This window comes from Vidua chalybeata, chromosome 1, assembly GCF_026979565.1.
Source record: "Vidua chalybeata isolate OUT-0048 chromosome 1, bVidCha1 merged haplotype, whole genome shotgun sequence".
Lineage (NCBI taxonomy): Eukaryota > Metazoa > Chordata > Aves > Passeriformes > Viduidae > Vidua > Vidua chalybeata.
In genome coordinates this window covers 142,165,277-142,185,148 of record NC_071530.1, presented here as the reverse complement: position 1 = coordinate 142,185,148, position 19,872 = coordinate 142,165,277, and positions in this window count along the sequence as shown.

Sequence of the window (19,872 nt, the reverse complement as noted above, 5' to 3'; positions counted from 1 at the left end):
AGAGGTGAGACTGACTCGTGGCACTCCCAGGAGTTTCTGCAGCACTGTTGCTAAAGGGCCACACGTTCCCTGCAGGTTGATGAGATGCATGCAGGGAGCTGCAGTAATTAATGCCAGGCAGATACGAAGAGGAAAGGGTTGTTTCTAGTTGTGAAGAAGCAGGTTTGGCAGAGGTTCTGCTAAGACAGTTCCCACACTTGAGCTGTAAAGTAAATGCAAATGTTTCATAGTGCCCTGAGCAAATTTCACGAAGTTCAAGCCAGGACAGCAGAATGGCTCCCCTGAAGAGCCTTCCTCCCCAGCTCCTCCTCAGTTTCTTCTCTGCTGCTCCTGTGCAAGAGAGGGAGGCACCAAGAGCTTCCTTTTCTTGGTGGCCTGCTGAAAATGTCTCCCTCCACATAAGCCATGGAGAGACAAGCAAAAGTGTGGACAAAAGCTCAAGCTTCTTTTCCTTGTATGTAGGGATGATTGTCATTATTAATCTCACAGCAGAGAAGTAAATATGATAACTTCATGACTCAGGATGTGCCTTAAAGGTCATTCTCTATTCCTATCCCAAGCCAAAGGGGAAGAAGGAAAAAAGCCTGTTGTATTCATGTTCTCATTTCTCTCTGAGGTGAGTCACCCTACCAGTTAAACGCTATAAAATGACAAACATTGGTAAATAAGATAGGATTAATGATACTGATGACTCAACTGAAATAAACACACATCAGTCACAGCTCAGCAGCCTGAAAGAACCTTCTGAAAAGAAAAAACCTGCTCAAATCAAAGACAAGATGATTATTGCAAATCTGCTATTAATAAATATTTTTTATGACAAAGCATTCTACGCAGTATTTATATTCCATTATGCTCAACACAAACCAAGCGACTGAAAACATTACTCATAACAATTGTGGAAAAAAACTGTGAGAACTCTTTCTCATTTCTGCTAGGGCAATGCAATTGCCTCTTTTAAAATCAACAAACTTGCCTTCATATAAAACCTTTTTGTCCCCTGGCCTGGAAGATTAAGCTTTATTCACAGATTTGCACCTGTTTTCTAATGCCAAATCTGAGAAACGGCCTGAGTGACCAGCCAGCAGAGTGCCCGGCTCCCTAAATCACCACAGAACTGCACAGCATAGCAGGTGTACAGGGATGGAGGGCATGGGGGCAAGCCTGCAGCAGCTAGAGGGTGACAGCTTGGCTCTTCAGCTGCTGGTGAAAGGACTGTAGGCTTTCAGCCCGGGACGTTTCAGGGCAGAGCAGCCATCATGGACTTTGACTGCATTGCTCTTATGGCTATAGGTATTCCCTGAGGGAAAAGCACAAACAGTGGCACAGCACATCAGCAATCTTTTTATCACCAGCACACTCTCAGGATATGCTCACTTATGCATCTGTGACCGCCCCTCTCCAGCAATGGACTCAATAGACCCTGTGCTTCCTGCACATTCTCTCCCTCCTGTATTTTCATTTTTCCTAGATTAATAACTCTTATTCATCTGATAGCATTTTTGTCCCTAAACAATGTCTTCATCTATCTGGAAGAGTACAAATGAAAAAGACTGAGCCAAAATGAAGCCTAGATATTACAGGAATTGATGTGTGGGCTCTCTTGCAGGAGGCAATTCTTTTTCTGCTTCTGCAACAAACTCTCTTCCTGATAAAGTCTGGAGATAGAAATCTTGCCTCCCAATATGTGGCTCTCACTGAAGTCACCAGCAGGTGTTTGCAGACAGAGGGTGGAATTTGCACATGGGGAAGAATCATTTGCAGTTTGCTTTTCAGAGCAGTTAAGCCTGATCTGTTGGAGATATGTATGTGAGTCATCTCACACTCACTCACTTTTCTCCCCTTCTGAACAGTGAGAAAACTTCAGTCTAGTAACCACATATCTGTTCTGCAGCATCTTTATGTTTTCTTCTCCGAATACTTCACAGACAACTTATAGAGGGAGAAAATTTGTACCAAAATATTGAACAATTTTAGGCCTGATCTTGTGGAACAGAAATTATGGACTTTCCTCCTTGATCACATATGCCAGAGTGTTTTAATTTACCAGGATATAAATACAGAGAAAATTTAATGTCTTTGGGTGTAAATCAGAAATAACTCAAAGGAAGGCACTAGAGGAATTTTTTGTCATTACTGGTGGTATATGCCATATATCACATAAACCACAGACTTCAAGGCAAAACTCTGTTCTCATCTAACATGGTATAAATCCAGAGGAGCTCAGCTCAGCACACCAGTCTCCCCATTACTAAATTCGTTCAGCTGTGTTTCTGATTTAGCAGTTGCAATGCAAATGTCAGTGCTGAAAAGGCTCTGAGGACACAAAGCAGCTCTGCAGTTAACCTTGAAGCTGGGAAACTCCTTTGGGCACCTGGCTCTGTCACAGGCTCAGTTCTCTAATTTCCTCAATCCCAAATCAATTCTGCCTCTTGCAAGCATAGTTTATCATTTTTCCCACAGTTTCTCTCATTTATCAATTCTTCATTACAAGGACAGGCCCTTAGTAGAAGTTAAAAATCTCTGACTAGGTGGATAAATGTCCTGTGTTAAGTGCTCTGTTATACAATAAATGCAACTTAATCCCTGCATGGCACAATTCTGGCATTGAATACTGTCCATTTCCTTGCTCTGCTTGGCATTAATCATCCTTCTCTACAGGCTTTTTAAGCAAGAGGACTTTTAGGAGGTAAGTATTATTGGCTATGTGGCCTTATAACAAAACTGTCCTTTGGAACTTCTGAATGCTTCCCTGGGCAATTGCAATAATTTCAATAGCTCTGTGTCCCCCCCTGAGTTCATATGAAAACAATTAGGTTCTGAGAAAGCATCTACACAGCTGAGCTTCCAGTCCAAAGGAATGAGGAAATCTCTCCTCCAGCTGCTGTGAATTTTACATAAAATTATCAGTGAGCACAGTCCCAAATACGGCTTCTCCCCCTGAAAATAGTTTCTCTGAGTTAATGACTGAGGACTGAGCATTTTGCCATCATTTCTTTAATCTGCTTTGCTTAAATGATTATTAATTTTAAAAATTGGGTTTCTGAATGCTCTGGATTATTAACAAATCATTAACAGACACTAACTGGAGTTACATAAATAGCCATGGCACAGGAATATGATTGAGATGCCTGTCCCAGGTAAAGCATTATTTTCACATTTGAAGGGATATAACAAATAAAAATTTGCACCATGAAGAACTGAATACTGATAAAATAAGATAAAACAAGTGGTTTATCACACTGGCACAAATGTTACAAAGGGCAAAGGCAGTCACTGGAATCCCATACTGTGAAACTAGTATGTTCAAGCAAAGAGCTGCTCCTGCTGCTGCCCCTGGCCTCACCCCCTGGTTTCCATCTCACCTGTGCCCCTATGCCTCTAAGAAGCCCTCTCCATCTCAGTGGTCCTTTCCAAAGAGGAATGGATCCCATCGCTTGCAACATCCAAAATAGAATAACTCCTTGTAATCTCAGTTTCTGCCTATTACCAAGAGAATACAGCTGCCCCGAGGTGCTCTTGAATTTTGCCTGGGTAGCTCTTGTCCTTGGAAGGAGTCTTGTGACAACGTCTCAGGCCTACGTAGGTAATTTGTTAGGCAAACCTCTCTGCATGCCAGAGCTGATCAGTGTATTTTCTACAAAGTAAAATTTGAAAATTGAAGTATTCTTGTCAAGACATCAGGTTTTGAGAAAGTTTATTTGCAAGAGTCATATAATTTACATCCTGGTGGTTAGAGATGGGGCAGGTGAAAGAGCTGGGTGAAACTCCTTTCCCTGCACAGTTGAGGAAGAGCTGTAATGAAATCTTTCGACCAGGAAGAGGGATGAACTTAAACACACTCCAGGCACCAAGTGCCTTATAGATAAGGAACAAAAAAGCAGTCTGACACCTTGAAAATCACTGCAAAACAGAGTAGTCATCTTCTAAGTCAGTTCTGCTTATACAGCAGGCCGAAGTAAAGTGGTTTCATGCAGAGAACAGTAATTGAAAACAGTCATTGAAGTGGTAAACAAAACCAGAATGCTAAATATGAATGTGCAGTAAGTGATGGTGTAGGTTTTCCTTCAATATTAAGGATTTAAATCCCACAGTGTATTTGCAATAACCCAGGCTTGTTTTTAAAACATTTTGTTCCAGATAGCTTAAAACCCTGCGCCCTCCTGGCAAGGAGAACAATAGTTTTCTACTGGAAGCTGAGGATAACTTGTGCTAGGGTGAGAAATTCTGCAAAGTTCAACCAAGGCGCTCACAGGCAAATGGGGTCTGTAGCAAGAATAGTGGGTCAGAATTTTTTTTTTTTTTTTTTTTTTTTTTTTTTTTTTTTTTTTTTACTTCTTGTCTGAAAAAGACACCTCCAACAACACAGAGCCACATAGCAACATGCTCGGGCATTGACTCTGCACTGAGTCAGAGGGAAGAATGCCATTTCATGACTCACCAGCACCACTTATGCTGCATTGTATAGTGCTAAATAATCTAATCTGTCTATCTACTTGAGAGCCTTTAAAGAGCACTAGTATGCAATGTAAAGAGTTTTCATTGGCATACATGAAAGGCATTAAAGTCTGGATCACACTCAATGGAAAGCTGCCATAATTTCCACTGGGAGTTGGACCAGAGTTTATATATGCAATGCATCATGTTTGGGAAAGCTCTTTGGGGGGGGAAAAGGAGGCTTTTAAAATCAAAAGGTAATAGCTATCAAAGACAGTGTTTTCTGGACAAAGTTTTGTTCTCAGGTATTCTGCATTATCTGCAGATGAAGATCTTTCTTTGATGTCGATGAGAAACCAGCTCATCAGGGGAGCCCTATGTTGACAGCCACATCTGCTCTTGCAGAGGAATCAGAGGACAGCTGGTCCTAAGCTCCTCAGACAGGCATTGGGTTTCCCGGCACTTTCCTGCAGGTGGCACTGCTAAATTTTTTAACAAAAGTGAATTTTTGTGAACTAGAAATTCTCAATCGTTTAGTAATCTTACCTGAGTGGAAAACCCAAACCACGGGCACCATTTCCCTGTCCCAGCAGCATGCCTCACAGAGGCACAAAGAAGCCTGTGTCTGATCTTTTTTCCAGTGAAAGTCCAGGGGGAAAAGAAATGAAAGGTCAAGACCTGTACTCGTGTCATCAGCTGAATACTTTCCTGCTAGGAGCTCAGAGCAAATGGACAATTCTGGATCTAATTTCCTCTCAAGATGACAATTATAGGATCTCCCTACCTTCTAGATTACATAGTAATATGCAGGTGTGTCAGAGACGTTTCTTGCCTCCAGTATAAAACTTGTGCTTCTCTTTCAGTTCACAGCCTGGGTTAAATGAGCCATGCTGCCTACTGTTGGCTCCTGCTAGCAATTCCAGTGCCTCACAAACAGTGCTGTAAGATCACCACAAGTGCCATGTTGCTTCTCATCTGGCAGAAGAATCGTTTCTTCTTCTCCAACTCTACTCACAAATATGGATATTTGCAGCAAATTAAAACAGTCAATCAAGGAAGGAAAAATCAAAGTGGCAATGGGAAAAAAGAGCCATCTGGAGGGCAGAGGATAATCCACCCCAAGGACTGTTCACCCCTCATCATCCCTGGGTATCCCATCTCAAATCCCTATGCCACAGAACTTCAGCGCGTTTGCATATAACATACAGTTAATGATGATACAAGAACCACTCAACAAAACATCTCCCCATGCAAGAGCCAAAGCCAAGTTGTCAGCTGGCTACTTAATAATGGACTGACACTGGAAAGGCAGTCCCAGACAAATCCAAGCATGTATGCAAATGTCAGCAATATGTGTCATTTCTCCTGCTAACACTATCTACTTAACATCTGATACGTAACTTCTGAATATGTTCTCTGAAGGTCAGTACTTTTCTCTCTGAATAGTGTAGGCAAATTCACAAGCTTTCAGAGTCCTGCAAAAGTTTGAGGAGCATCATGTGGCAGGAATTTCCAAGTGTATAATTATGTTATAAAAACATCCCTCTCTTGCACCAGTTATGGACCTGTCACCATCATTTCCTTGATCCCTTTTGTCATCAGATGCAAGGAACAGTAACTAGCAGGGACACATGCCTTTGGAACAACCTACACAGAAAGCCTTGTTCCTGTCCAGGCTATCAGTCCTGGACAGGAACAATAAACTTCCAGTTTCTCCCCATACTGGCTGCTTTCCTTACAATGGGAAAGGAAGTCAGGCAGTAATCTGAGCATACCAAAATTATAGCCTCTCTGGTGGCCATATTCAAGGAAACATGAATATAATCATAAGCAGAGGCAAGCTTTTGTCATGACTGCCTTCTTTGTACCTCCTCTTCTCTTGATGGAGGATCTCTCAGCTTCTTATGGCAGCACTGAAAGATGAGAGAAAAAAATATTCCTCTTTTCTTTCTGTTGCATCTGTACTCATTTGACAGGCACTCAACCCAAGGACACTTCTTGCCTTCCAAGGTGAAAGTTCTCAAAAAATGGATGCTGATGTATCCGGTAAACCCCTAGTTTTTACTATCATCATGGGATTCAAGTATCTGGAGAAGAGATTTGACTTATGAGGGATGGCAGCATTGGCAGCTCAAAAGTTCATTCATCCTCAAGAGCATATATATCAGCTGAAATGAGTTTCAAAGGACCATTTACTTGAACTGATTTACAGGTACACCAGCAGAGACAGAGACACTTCTTTCAATGACATAATTTTATTAGGCCAGAAGCATTTTTGCTACTACAGCCAAGATCAGGATTTTTTTTTTTTTTTTTCAGAAGGGAAGCTTTACTTTGCATGCATTTATGCATTTAGCCTCAGGAATACAGTTTCCTGACAGTATTGCCAAGAGCACATAATTTTTGCAACAGAGGCAACACTGGGAAAATTATGTGCTTCACTGGTCTTGACTGGAGTCCATAAATGCTTTTGCAGCCGTCACAAAGGGCCTGAGCCAAAGTGTCCAGCGCAGGTATTCTGAGTGACCACATGATTCCAGCACTGCCCTTCTCTGTCCTGAGGCAGAGGCAGCTGCTTTGGGCTGCTTGTGCCTGCCAGCACTGGTGCAAGCTGCCCAGCTCCACCTCCAAGGAGACAAAGGTGCCTGCACGACTGCATGCACTGCCATCACAGGCAACACCGTGGAAGAGACTCTAGAGAAGGTGCAAATATGCTTTATTTGATTATACTGGGGTTTTTCTCAGTCCTAGGGACCTCAAACTACAAGCAAACAAAGTGCTTCCCAGGCAGTCGATGGTGTGGTGCATCAGCTCACCAGACAATCACACTCCTAAAGCAGAAGTATGAGCAATGTCCATGCACAGCAAGGCTGACGGTGACATGACAGGAGACAGTTTGTAGGGGGAAGGGGTAAATTGCATAACATTTCCCACCTCCTCAGCAAAGTCAGCACTTCATGAGGAAAAATGAGGTGGCACAGTTTTATATTTTTTCGCCCCCATGAGAAAAGGAAACTCTTCAGCCCTGGCATTTTCACCTCCAAACTGAGCCTGTGGGACAAATTTTCAGCTGCTGACTCAGACAAATGCCCAGTGCTTTCCATGGGAGTTTCACCCAAGCTGTGATTGCAGGATTTGGTCACTATTCTATATTAAGTAATTTTAACTCACATCTATGCCACTGTTCATGTAAGAGATTGCCAAAGTCCAGGTTATTCCAATGTCTCCTCAAAGCTTTTCTTTAAGTCAATGCAATTTTTTCTCTTTCACAAGGGTGGTAGGCAAAAAAAATTAGAGAACTGTGAATGATAATTCCTCATTTAAACTTCTCAGAGGAGAATGGTGTTTAAATCTAGGAAACACTAAGTATTGCTAGGTAGGGACCATTTTTTGTGCTTCTTCTGTGACAATAAGCATTTGGCTGAAATTTAACTAATAGTACCTGTGGATGGAATCATTGGCCCTGTAGAGGATCCCATACCTTGCTGTTGCAATAGACTCATGTCAAATATAACGCATTCACGTTATAAATATTCTAACAGCAGAGACATAGTCAAACTTGCTTCCAGATACACAGGGCTCAGCCTGACCCAGCTGATCACAGAAATGCTTCACCCTGGAGCAGGGCAGGGGGTGGTGAGATGAAAGAATATTTTTTTACTCTCGTTTGTCTTAGATGTTTCAGCACTGGGATTGTTGTACAGCAAGACATAATCGGGTACTTGGATGGCAGACAGCCATCAGCAGCACTGAGGTGAAAATTATCGTGCTATAATTCAAGCCCTGTCATGCCTCATTCCTTAATTATACAGTTGTGATTACAACGGAATCATCTTTCTATAGTATGTCCCAAGCTGACATCACTTTGATTAACAACTCATTTATCTGATTACATAGTAACTCAATAACATTTTGAATTGGAAGGAAACCAGGAAGCCCTTTCATGCCCATTCAGCTTCCTAGCTAGTATGCATATAAGTACCCTGTAATTTTATCTTTTTTATTTATAGCTTGAAGAATGCTTTAAGGACCTGGGGAATGGAACAAGCAGTAAGGTACAGAGATTTGGAGAAAATAAAAAACCTAAGAGCCCTGAGATAAGGAGATAGATCCTAGGGACCTGTAGCATTCCTGCAGCTGGTGCCATCTTCAAGCTTATGTACGTAACCATTTGTTACAGAGGAACTCAGAGGCCCCAGGTATGTCATAGCCCTATTATGTTCTGAGCAGGCCTCTAATTGAGGAGAGTCTGTTTCAAAGAACTCACAGTCTTAGGCTTTGATTCAGCAAAGAACTGAGGCATTAAGTCTCTGACTTTAGGCTTCATTATCATACCTCCTCTTGCAACACCGACTCTTTCTTTTATGACTCCTAACGATTCCCATAATATGGTGCAGTTCAAATCTTCAAAGTGCTATAAAATATAAGTAAATTAAGCTTTAAACTGCCCCAGTGAGATCAGCAGACAGTTGGTTCAGAAGCAGAAACTGACTCATAGAAATATGAAGTGACTTACCCAAGGCCCCATGTTAAATCATTGATAGTAAGTTAAACAGAGAAATGTTAGTTCCTAAATCTCTGTTAGCCCACCACACCTTGCTATTTTTTCTTTATTCATCCATTTGCTTTAGGTAACTTCCTACATATGCTATTGGAATAAGAGAAGATGGCCACTGCAAATGACCATACATCATGGCCTTAGCCACGGTAGGATCCAAGGGAGAGAACTATGGGACACTGCAAGCATATTTCAGCAGAAAGGATGCCCATCAGAAAGGGCTGGTTAAGTGAGATCAGTATTGCACAGAAGTGCACTCATTCCATTGAAATTCCCAGTTGGAGTCAAAGTAGCTAACAGAGCCATTGCTTGGTTCATTCTTCCTACTCAACTTGAGCAGCACTTCAGGGAACAGGAATGCCCACTGCAGTGGCTGGCATCTGCCTGCAACCCAGAAGGCTTTCCATTGCCTCATGTCTCCCTACAAAGCTAAGGCATTGACCAGAACTGTTGAAACAATTAAAAATCATGTAATCCAAAACTGTTTTTTTTAAATAAGATCTATGACAATTTTTTTTAAAGCTGATTTTTCACTCCAGCTTGTTCAGAACAGTTTTGATAACAAAATCATGCTTTTCTACATTCCACACAACAGTTTTAGCTTATTAAAATAGCACTCCAGCTTGTAACATCCTGAGGAAAGGGATTCTGCCACACATGTAAGGCAGAGAACACCTGCCTTGTATGTTGCTCATTGTCAGTTCATGATTATAATTACTTCTCTTACCCCTTATATAAAGCTCTATTCAATTTCCAAGGCATTTCCAAAGCCAGAGTGTGGTGAACACATTGTTATCAACTCTGCATATAAATGTTGTGGAGGCATTTCATTAGTTGATATCTGCAGGCTGCTCTGAGTTTCCAAGACATAGTTATATCCACTAAACCCCAGATCAAGCTCCTCATGATGTGATGTGTTGCACAAATGCATATGAAATAAGCCATTTGCTATCAACGCTCACAACCTGTGTGACAGATCCAATGCAGCAGGTGTGACTATCACGTTCTCCAGTTGTTTCCTGGTCCAATGTCTGTTTATTGACCTCCCTGCAGTTAATCTGTGAATAGTTCCCATTTCTCTTCTTAACTACACAGATATGGCATGCACTCTGCTGCAAGAGAAAGATAAAGTTCATCATGTGGATACTCCACTTGCCTCGAAATGTTTTCCTAAGTGCCACTGGAATTGAAATGCTGTGTACGTATTCATGGCAGATTGCAGCTGAACTGAACACAAAATGGCAGCTGCATGAAGATTACAATATCCTCTAATACATTTCGAGGGACAGCAGAAAGCAAATCAGCATTTCACCATCAGCACATGTGAGTTCATGCTGAAATGTAAAACCAGGGCATGATCAACTTTATTAACAAGCAGCAGGAAGAATCCACAAGAAAATTTCTAACCTGCTTCAAAACCACCAGGAACAAATCTCTACTGTACAGCTCATTGCAGTAACAGTTACTTAGCTGTCTCACCACACAAAGCCATCTGGCTTTGGTTTTTGTCCACAACCCAACATTCATTATTTGAAAAGCTGGAAAATGTCTCAGGCCAAAAGTTATCCGGCTCTGAGCAACTCTGGACAGATTGGGATTGTGGAGTGAGAACCATCATTACAGACGTTGGGATCCACAGATCTTGGTATAAATCCAAACTCGTAACTCATGAACACCCATCCCTCCCCAAATCTGAGCAAATGTACACTATCCTGAAGGGCTGAAGCCACTGCATTTGCTCTAGACGTGCTCTGCTTTCTAATGGGGAATAAAAGACAAATCACAGTGAAAACATGATTGTGAAAACTGATTGCAGGACCCGTCCTGCTTCACTTCTAGCCCAAGGCGTCGATGCTAGGGGAAGACAGCTATAAACAAGCTGCACATAATTATTCCATTATTACAGTACATGCCTACTGCGTGGGTGGGAATTCTTCTATCTCTAGCATGCTTCCCTGCCTAGCTTCCTCCATCCCCCATCATCTGTTCAATTAAGGAAGCCAACCAAAGGACATTACCTCAGTATATTTACAGGGCCTACCAAAGCAACAGCAGACAATGTTTGAGGAACTTTCAGACAGGTGTGCATTTGTCTGATTAATAATAATAGTAATAATAATAACAATAATAACAGCACTCCCACAACCTCCATGTTCTTTACTTCTTTTCTTTGACTTTCCAGCTATACCAGGTGTAAGTTATTTGCATTTTATTATTATTTTTTAAAGAGCAGTCATTAGGGAGGGTGTGAACATAGAAGCACACTGCATCTGGCTACAACCTTTGCCAAACTTTGACTCTTCCTTGCATTCCAGGATTAGGGTCAGGGTTAAGAACTCTTGTAATGTGGTGCTATAGAAACATGTACCTCTCAGCCAGGGTCTGATTCTTTACTCATTTATATGGATTAAATCAGGGTATCTGCTTCAAATCAGCTGAATATTACAGAGATGAAATTGTAAGAGGAAATTTTCTTTTTTTCCTTTAAAAAAAAAAATGGGGGAAACAGAATGTGTTTTCTTGTGACAGGTTTCCTTTGCATATTTATTCCCACAAGTACAGAGCTTTGTGTGGTTAATGACAAGGTGTATTAATTGGACAAGAAACTATGTATGAAATGATGACCAACAACTTCCCCAGAATATCCTAGTGCTTCCATCAGTTGAAAGGATTGCATAATGAAGTAGAATTTGGATAGGTCTTACTCTTTCTGTTGAAAAATGGGATGGACTAACTCTTTGTAGGGAAAATGTTTCCCACACTTTTATGACCCAAGCCTCAGTGGGCCTGACTGGAACAGATGTTGCAGCACTCAGGAGTATCACTACATGATACTAAAATCCTAGTTAGTGAATAGTCCTAAATGATAACCTAAATTAGCAGTGTTCCTGAATATGCTGTCACAGAATTTGTGCTTTTCTTCCTCCACTTTGACTAACATCACACCAACTAGGATGGGTACCTCACCCACAAGGACAGGCTACATTAGAGTTGCCAGCCTCATATGTATCTCAGCAATTTGATATTTCTTCTGTTTATTGACACACAAGAGGCCTTTTCCAGTTTCCAAGCCCTTGAATTCACACTCAACTTTCAGCTTCCAGAGGATCATAGACAGATGTTATTCTACAATAGCAGAGATATGAGGCAACACCTTGGCTGGCACATCACTACACTTTTCAGATCTGTTCACCTGTAGGGTAGGTGGGTCATTAAGTTCTTCAAAGACTGCATTCCTCTACCAGCTCCCTTCCAACTGAGCGCTACTTTATATTAGCATTCTTTATGGAGTAAAGGTTCATTTCTTCAGCTCCAGCTCACTCCTGGACTGTCCAGCCTGCCATTGTCCTGGACAAGGTACTGCTGTTTACAGCTGTGCACCATGGAGGTAGGATATGGTGCCGTCACAAGTAAACAGTGGTTCCTCCTTTTTGTGCTGCTGTAAAGGACTGTGCAAAGTAGATGGCAATGGAAAGACAGTTGCCTGTTCCCTTGAAGGACAACACTGAATTCTGAACATGCAAATCAACTTTCTTGCCCAAGAACAAAGAAAGCAGGGCTCATGCATCTTCCTGATCCCTCAAAATTTTTGCAGTCAGAAGGTTTTGCTCATAAGACCTACATTAAACCTCTGAATTAACAGAAAGTAAAGGATTATTCTCCCTCATCTAGCATTTTCCCATTTTGTAAAAAGAAATAGATCTCAGTGTAGAGGAGATGGTTGTTCTGCCTTCTGCAGAATTGCTTTTCTCCATCAAAAGAGCAGAATGCTATAATTAGATGTTCAGGATTTGAAATACAGTTTTAGCTTTTAGCTTTTAAGACAATTTTTAGCTTTTAGATAATTTTATAGTTTTAGCTTTTAGATAATTTCATAGAAAAAAAACTACAGCCTTTTAAACTGTAGTGAAGAAATTATTTCTGTTCAGATAAAGACTTATATTTTGTACTCTGGAGTTTGCTAATAGCAAACAAAACTTGCATTTATTATCTGCAAGATAGACTAAATTTGTGGCAAGACTGGACAAGGACAGTGTGACTTTAAAAAGGCCTGCTTTCCAAAGGACTTCAGAAGACATCTTACTATCACTAAGATCTTCAAAAATGCTGCTCAGCTGACATCTAGAGCTACAGGCAACCATGTTCATGCCAGAAGCAGCCTCTTCCTTCTGACACTATCAAGCTTTTTTGATAGCATCTTAACTAATGCTTGAATCCTGTCTGGGCAAGATTGAACCTACATATTTTCCCACTTGTCTCCAAGGTTCCAAACCAATAAATATATTCTAGGTATATTCTGTACATGGACCCAAATTCATGGCCAGGCCTTGTACAGAATACCGCTGTAGAGAAGGTGATTTTATATTTATCACAATACCATTTTAATCCAATCCTAGGTGATTACTTTTAGGATGGGTTTATTCCCTTTTCCAACAACTCAAGGGGTGGAAGAACAGAAAAACAAGTGTCTTGTCTCTTAAATGGTAGACCTAGCTCTGAATACCTTGGTACCAGTGAGAAGACATGTCCCTCTCCTCAGTGGGCAAAAATTCTAACAGCAAAATCCCACACAGTCTATACCAGGACTGTCCTGGAGGAAGGTACTCCATTCAAGGAGCCCAGCTGTTGAGCTCTTTTCCCCCATCTCTGCATGGTAAGGAAGTCTGAGTGGTGAACAGCCCAGGGTCAGGGTGCCATGAGACAGTAGGATGCCTGGAACTGGGAGATGCAATGTCTATGAGCCCATAAGGAGCTGGCCCAAAGGACCTCAGTAGTATTTCATAGAGAAATGAAACAGACTCTGACCATTGCAACATTTGACACCAGAACCTGCAAAGTCAGCTGATTTTGCGAGAAACTTGCTGTGAACACAAGTGCTGGCAACATGTGCTTTGTACTTGCATGTGCTTTGAAACTGTAACATCTTAAACACCAGGCCGAATATGTTGTAAATATTCATTTTTCTCCTTCCACTATTTTTGATAAAACCACATTGCTTGTTAGAGGAAGCCTTCTCCCAAAAATCTTTACTGGTAAAATCAGTGAATCATATAAGTGACCTTTTCTCCATTTAACAGCCTCTTTCAAACTCCTCTTTCCAGCCCTCTAGTTGACAGAAGAAGCTAAGCACAGCCTGTCCCAGTACACAGGAACTTCATTCTGGTCCTGGGTCTGACACCACGTTACTGCCTGACCCTCATCTCCATGGGAATCCATTTCCCTCTGTCGACTCTGCCATCCCTTGCTCTTGTTAGACTAAATTCTCCTAGAGAATGACTGCTTCTCATTAACATGAACTCTTTTACTTAGCTTAGTAGAAGCCTGACATAAACCCAAGAGTTTTAATGCTTAAATGATGTAACTGCCCACCTAGGGGAATTTAAAGAAGCCAACTACTAATGATACATTCAAGGATGATCCTCAGGCTGGAACTCCTTTAAGCTTTGGAGCAATATCAAGAGCCTGGAAATAATTCCCAATATTTCATTTGTATGTCTTGATTTTCCAGTTCTGATACAAATGCAGCCAGCAGTAGCTGGATTTTAAGGAGGAGGCCTGTATACTGCCAAGAGAGATGATTTTGTGCAACCCTTATCATTCCATTTACAAGAGATGCCCAGAAAAGAAAAGAAGTTAATAAGCATCTTTTAACACTCAGGGGCTGCAGGAGAGGCTTCCTGGGTGCATGTGAAGTCTGCACTGTCTCAACCTTGAATGCACTGTCTGTTAGAAGTGAATTGCACAAGCTCAGATTTCCTCAGAAAACAGCAGTTTGTTACTGTGGGCCTGCAATAAGTTGCTACAGCACCGAGAAATATTCCAGATAAGCAAAATCTTCAGAATGTAATACAGTGTGATTGCTTTCAGGAAATGTTACAATGCTGACCCTGCTACATCTGTGAGTCAGGTTTGCATGGCAGGCAACTGGTCCCCGTGGGTGGGATTTCTTCACTCTCCAAAAGTCAAACTCCAAGATCTGCTCTAATCACCATGGGCTCACTATTTCACAAACAGTGAAAAAATTCACAAGCAATTTCACACCAATTTCTTCTTCCCTTTGACTAAATGCAAAAGATAAAATTTGTCTAGGTCAAACACACATTTATGTACCCTGTATCCTAGACCCAGAGATGGCTAAACCAGCACTAAACCTTGAAGCTGGAATCAAGGCCATCATCATTCTTTCTCCTTTCTGGTGTTCACACTGCCTAATTCAAATTCTTTCACACATGGTTTATCAGTCTGAGATGCAGGTATATAAACTGAGATGCAGATCATCACACCTGCCTTCATAGAGTGTGACTGATGCTTTCAAGAGTTAACTTTGAATGGGAGATTCATAATACTAATGGATAAAGGTTTAAATGACAACAATATTCCTAAAGCCACACACCAAAAACCAAACCAAACCAACAAACAAACAAAAACTCTAACCAACCAACCAAAAAAAAATCCAGTTATCTTCATTTGATTCCTTCTTGAGCAGCTGTACTGCAATTCAGTGACCTCAGCTGGAGAAAAATAATAAATTTTTAGGCAAATCCTTGAATTTCAAATACCTTTAAGCAGGGCAGTACCAAGGCAGAGGGTGAACAAGGTAACAAGGTGACAAAGTGGTTAGGTAACAAGACAAGGTGAATCTGAAGACTCAATATTGAATATGTTTTTCAGTAATGACGGAAGTCTTTTTTGATAGAATGATGGAACCTGCAAGACATTTTGCTAATAAAATATCATCATCTTTTTTTTACCAGTAAGTCTTGATTTTTAAGCATTAGACAGAAGATTGAAACATGTTGTGAATTTCAAACACTCAAAAAATATATCCCAGAAAATCCTAGGATGTGCATCTGCTTGACATCACTGTTTGTACTGACAAAATTTGGGCTGGCATCTGAATCCAGGTACATCTTAAAGTCTTTCTTATGTTGGATTTCTGAGCCATGTGCCCAGTACCCAAGATAACAAAAATCATCAAAGAGACACTAATTTTACAACCAGGAGCAATAAATCTCATAATCCTGTAGGATTTTTTTCTCCTTTGGTCAACACAGTAAACTCTCCTTCCAGAGTGATGACAAGGGTTCTGATCCATGTAGAAGATCCATTAGAAAATTTTTGGGACATAAAGCTTTAGAAATGTGAAAGTAATTTTGGATCAATAAGACACACAGGAGCAACACTTAGAAAACAATAGTAGTCAGATCAACAAACAGGGTTGCTGATCAGTTGAACATGGGCATGCTAACAAACAGAAAAGGTCTCATGTTTTGAAGGATTAGGTTAGCAGCATGATTTGCCTAATAAATATAAATATATAAAATAAATATATAATTCACCAGGCCTCTGTCCTTCCCCCATCAAGTAGTCTTCTCATCAAATATTGACTGAAAAAATGCTCCTTGTACTCTTCTACTCCAACTGAACTTTCTGGTCCCATTTCAGTTGTTTCTTATAACCCTTACTCAGTTTGCTCTCCACCAGTGGGGAGGTTTGGGGTACACAAGGAGTTGGGAGGGGACACAGCCAGGGCAGTTGACCTCATCTGACCAGAGGTATGTCCAGGGGATACAATATGGCATCCTGCTCAGTACATAAAGCTGAAAGAAAAACAAGGAAGGAAGAAGAACTTTTGAAGTGAAGGTGTTTGCCTTTCTAAGTCACCATTACACGTGATGGAGCTCTGATGTCCTGGGGATGGCTGAACACCTGCCTGCCCATGGGAAGCAGTGAATTTATTTCTTGTTTTGCTTTGTTTTATCTTGCTTGCATGTGCAGCTTCTGCTTTGCCTATTAAACTGTCTATATCTCCAATCCACAAGTTCTCTCACTTTCACCCTTTCAATTCTGTCCCTTATCCCTTTGCAGGGGCAGTAAGTAGCTGTGTGGTGCTCAGCTGCCTGCTGAGGTTAAACCATGGCAGGGGAGAAAGCACCAGAAAGTGCTCAAGACCCAGCTCTCATCTGTGTGTGCTTGCAATGACCCTGCAAAGCACTCAAGCACCTGCTCAACTCAGCGCACAGGTATATCTTCATTGACTTTGCTAGGAGAGGTATGCCAGGTATGCAACATCATAGAGGGCAAAGCTCTTCACACAGCAGTTTTCAAATGCTTCCCTGTTATAATTCAATTTCTGACATTCTCATGACTCTAAATATTCATCCAAACAGTTTAGTATCTGTTGAGTCAGGACGCCACTTGTAACCCACTTGGGGCATGACCTCTAGACTCAGAAGAACTGTCCTAAAGCCCTTTGAGCACACACCGAGTTTCTGTGGTGATTATATGTCAGTGTGTGACCACTACACAAGCAAGGGAAACCTCCCCTCTCTCATTACCAAGGCTGGTTTGGGCACTAGTCCAGTTCTGCCAAGTCCTTTATCTTCCCAAGTAGTTAGTAATCAGTTTGTTTCCACCTCACCCATATTTACTCTGGTAGCTGAACATCATCCCAATAAGGTGAGCAGCTCATTTGGTATTCCCTTTCCTAACTGGAGCCTTTAGGCATCAGATCATGTTCGTGCAAGACAGTAGAATAACTCAAAGTTATAACTCCAGTTATAATTCCAGTCCTAGTTGACTGGGGCAGTAGAGAGCATAGATATATATCATCTGCTGCATTTAAGATTAATTGGTTGCTGTGACCCAACATTTCAGATGAGTTTTAGGTACCATTTTATACCACTGGGATAGAGCACTCCCATATATCTGAAATATCTAGCATAGCTCCAGTTTCAACCTATGATTCTAAGCACAATATAACAAATTAAGTAACCAAAGGAGCCAACAATCAGATGTCTCATGCTAAGAGGCTAATAGCAGAAAATTAGCACAAAGGAAAATGTCATCTTAAATGACCATGTAACTGTCAGATAGTCCAGAAGAGGACAGCTGGATCCAAGTATATGATCTCTGTTGCAGCAGAGAAAGATGGTCAAGTATATGATCTCTGTTGCAGCAGAGAAAGATGGTCAAAAATCATACATTTGCCCAGAACGGAAATTTTTACCATGCATTCATGAAACCAACATTTAGAAAAAGAAATTTTAACACTTTCAAACACATGTCATCTCCTATTTTGACCCTCATTTTCCATGTAGACAAGTATTTTCTTAAAAAATCCAACACTGTCAGATTCATTAGTTTAAGTGACTAGACTACGAGCTGGGCAGTCCTTGAGGCTCCATCTATGCTCTGCAGTGAGACAAGACTTCTCAAAGGCAACTCAATCCCATCCTAGGCAAAGTAGGTTTTGTCACCTGATATTTTTTTTCTTTCCCTTTAATTGAATGTTGCCTTGTTGTTTTATAGCTTGAGAGGTTAAATAGGAACACCACCACCCCCTCTTCGACTTTCTCTCTCCCATTCATTTATTTGTATAACTCTTAGTCATCTACTCCCTAACAAAGTAGTTCTACTATTCTTTTCAGTTTCTTCCTGAGGGAAGTCTGTCCATACTTAATTATTTCTGTTGCCTGTTCTCAACCCCCCTGTGTTTCTGCTGTCTTCTTTGTCAGGGCAAACTGCAGTTGGTAGTCCTGATTGTAGGGCTGACAATTCACACTAACAATTCACACTATGCTGACTAGTTGTGCAAGACATTCAAGTTAGGGGAAGAGAAACTCCACATATCTTGCGTAACTAACCAAAACCATGTAAATTACTACTGAATATGCAACTAGGACTGCTCTGCTTCCTACAGCAAAAACAAAAAGGATGGGAACTTGTTGGTAGGCTTTTGTGTGTGTCCTGCTTCAAAGCCAAGAAGAGCTGAGGCTGTAGGAAGAAGCAGGAGTGCTCACAGAAAATTTAAATACAGTCTCAGACAGGGTGCCTTACTCTCTAAGCCCCCTGCTTGTCCAGTTTCACTGTCATGGTCGTTACCTCACAGTCCCTTCTCCTTCCCCTCAACCCCTGCCAGCCTGGACACCAGAGCAGCTCCTACCACTCTCAGCAACCAGCCCCAGAAATGCCCTGCTCTCTTATTTTGCCAGACTCACCTGTCTACTTGCAAATCCCCTTTCAGCCCATCACAGTGGCATAGACATCCCACTTGACCCCCCCCCCCATCCCTCCTCAGATCTGCCCTTCCTCAAAGACAGTGGACAGCTCAAACAGACAGCATGTCCATAGGAGGAGGAGGATGCTCTCTGACAGACTTTGCCCTGAGGAGGGCAGTAATTGGGCTGACAGGGCCAGTTACCACAACTGACCATGTCCCTGACCTGCTCTTCCCACATAAACAATTTTCAATCTTTGTTTTGAAGGACACAACTAGAACATAGGCCACATTTCTCAAAAATTCTCTCTCAGTGGCACCCAAAAATGGATGAAAAGAACATGTCCAATGAAAAGCAAGAGCTGATGAAGCCCTCAAAACTGACTTCATTCCCCCCTTTTCCCCCCTTTTTTCTAAAAGCAGCTGAGTTATTGTCTGGCTGGATGGTAAATGTGATGCTCTGTCATGCTGTTCAGACCAAATGCAGGCGGAAAGCTGCTCACAAAAGATCATCAACCCATGAGTGACTTACAGTGAAAAAATGTGGCTGATTTTTGACAGTTGCGGGTGTGCATTATTGGCACCTGCAGCAAGACAGCCAAAGGAGGGGAGGCTTTCCCATGAACCAGCAGCAGGCTGGTATGTCCTTCTAACCTGATTAAATAACACAGTATTGACTCTGCCCCATGGCTGGGCATCTTAGGTAAGAGTGAATTGTGAAATCCCAGCCCAGTATTACCCTCTGACACTTGCTTTTGAAGAAGTTACCACAGAAACCTCAAAAGCAGGTTTCAGTGAAACACATAAGGCTTTAGTCCTGCACCAGCCCTGTACGAGAAAGTATATTTCATCCTTCCCAGGGCCCCAGAACTCCACA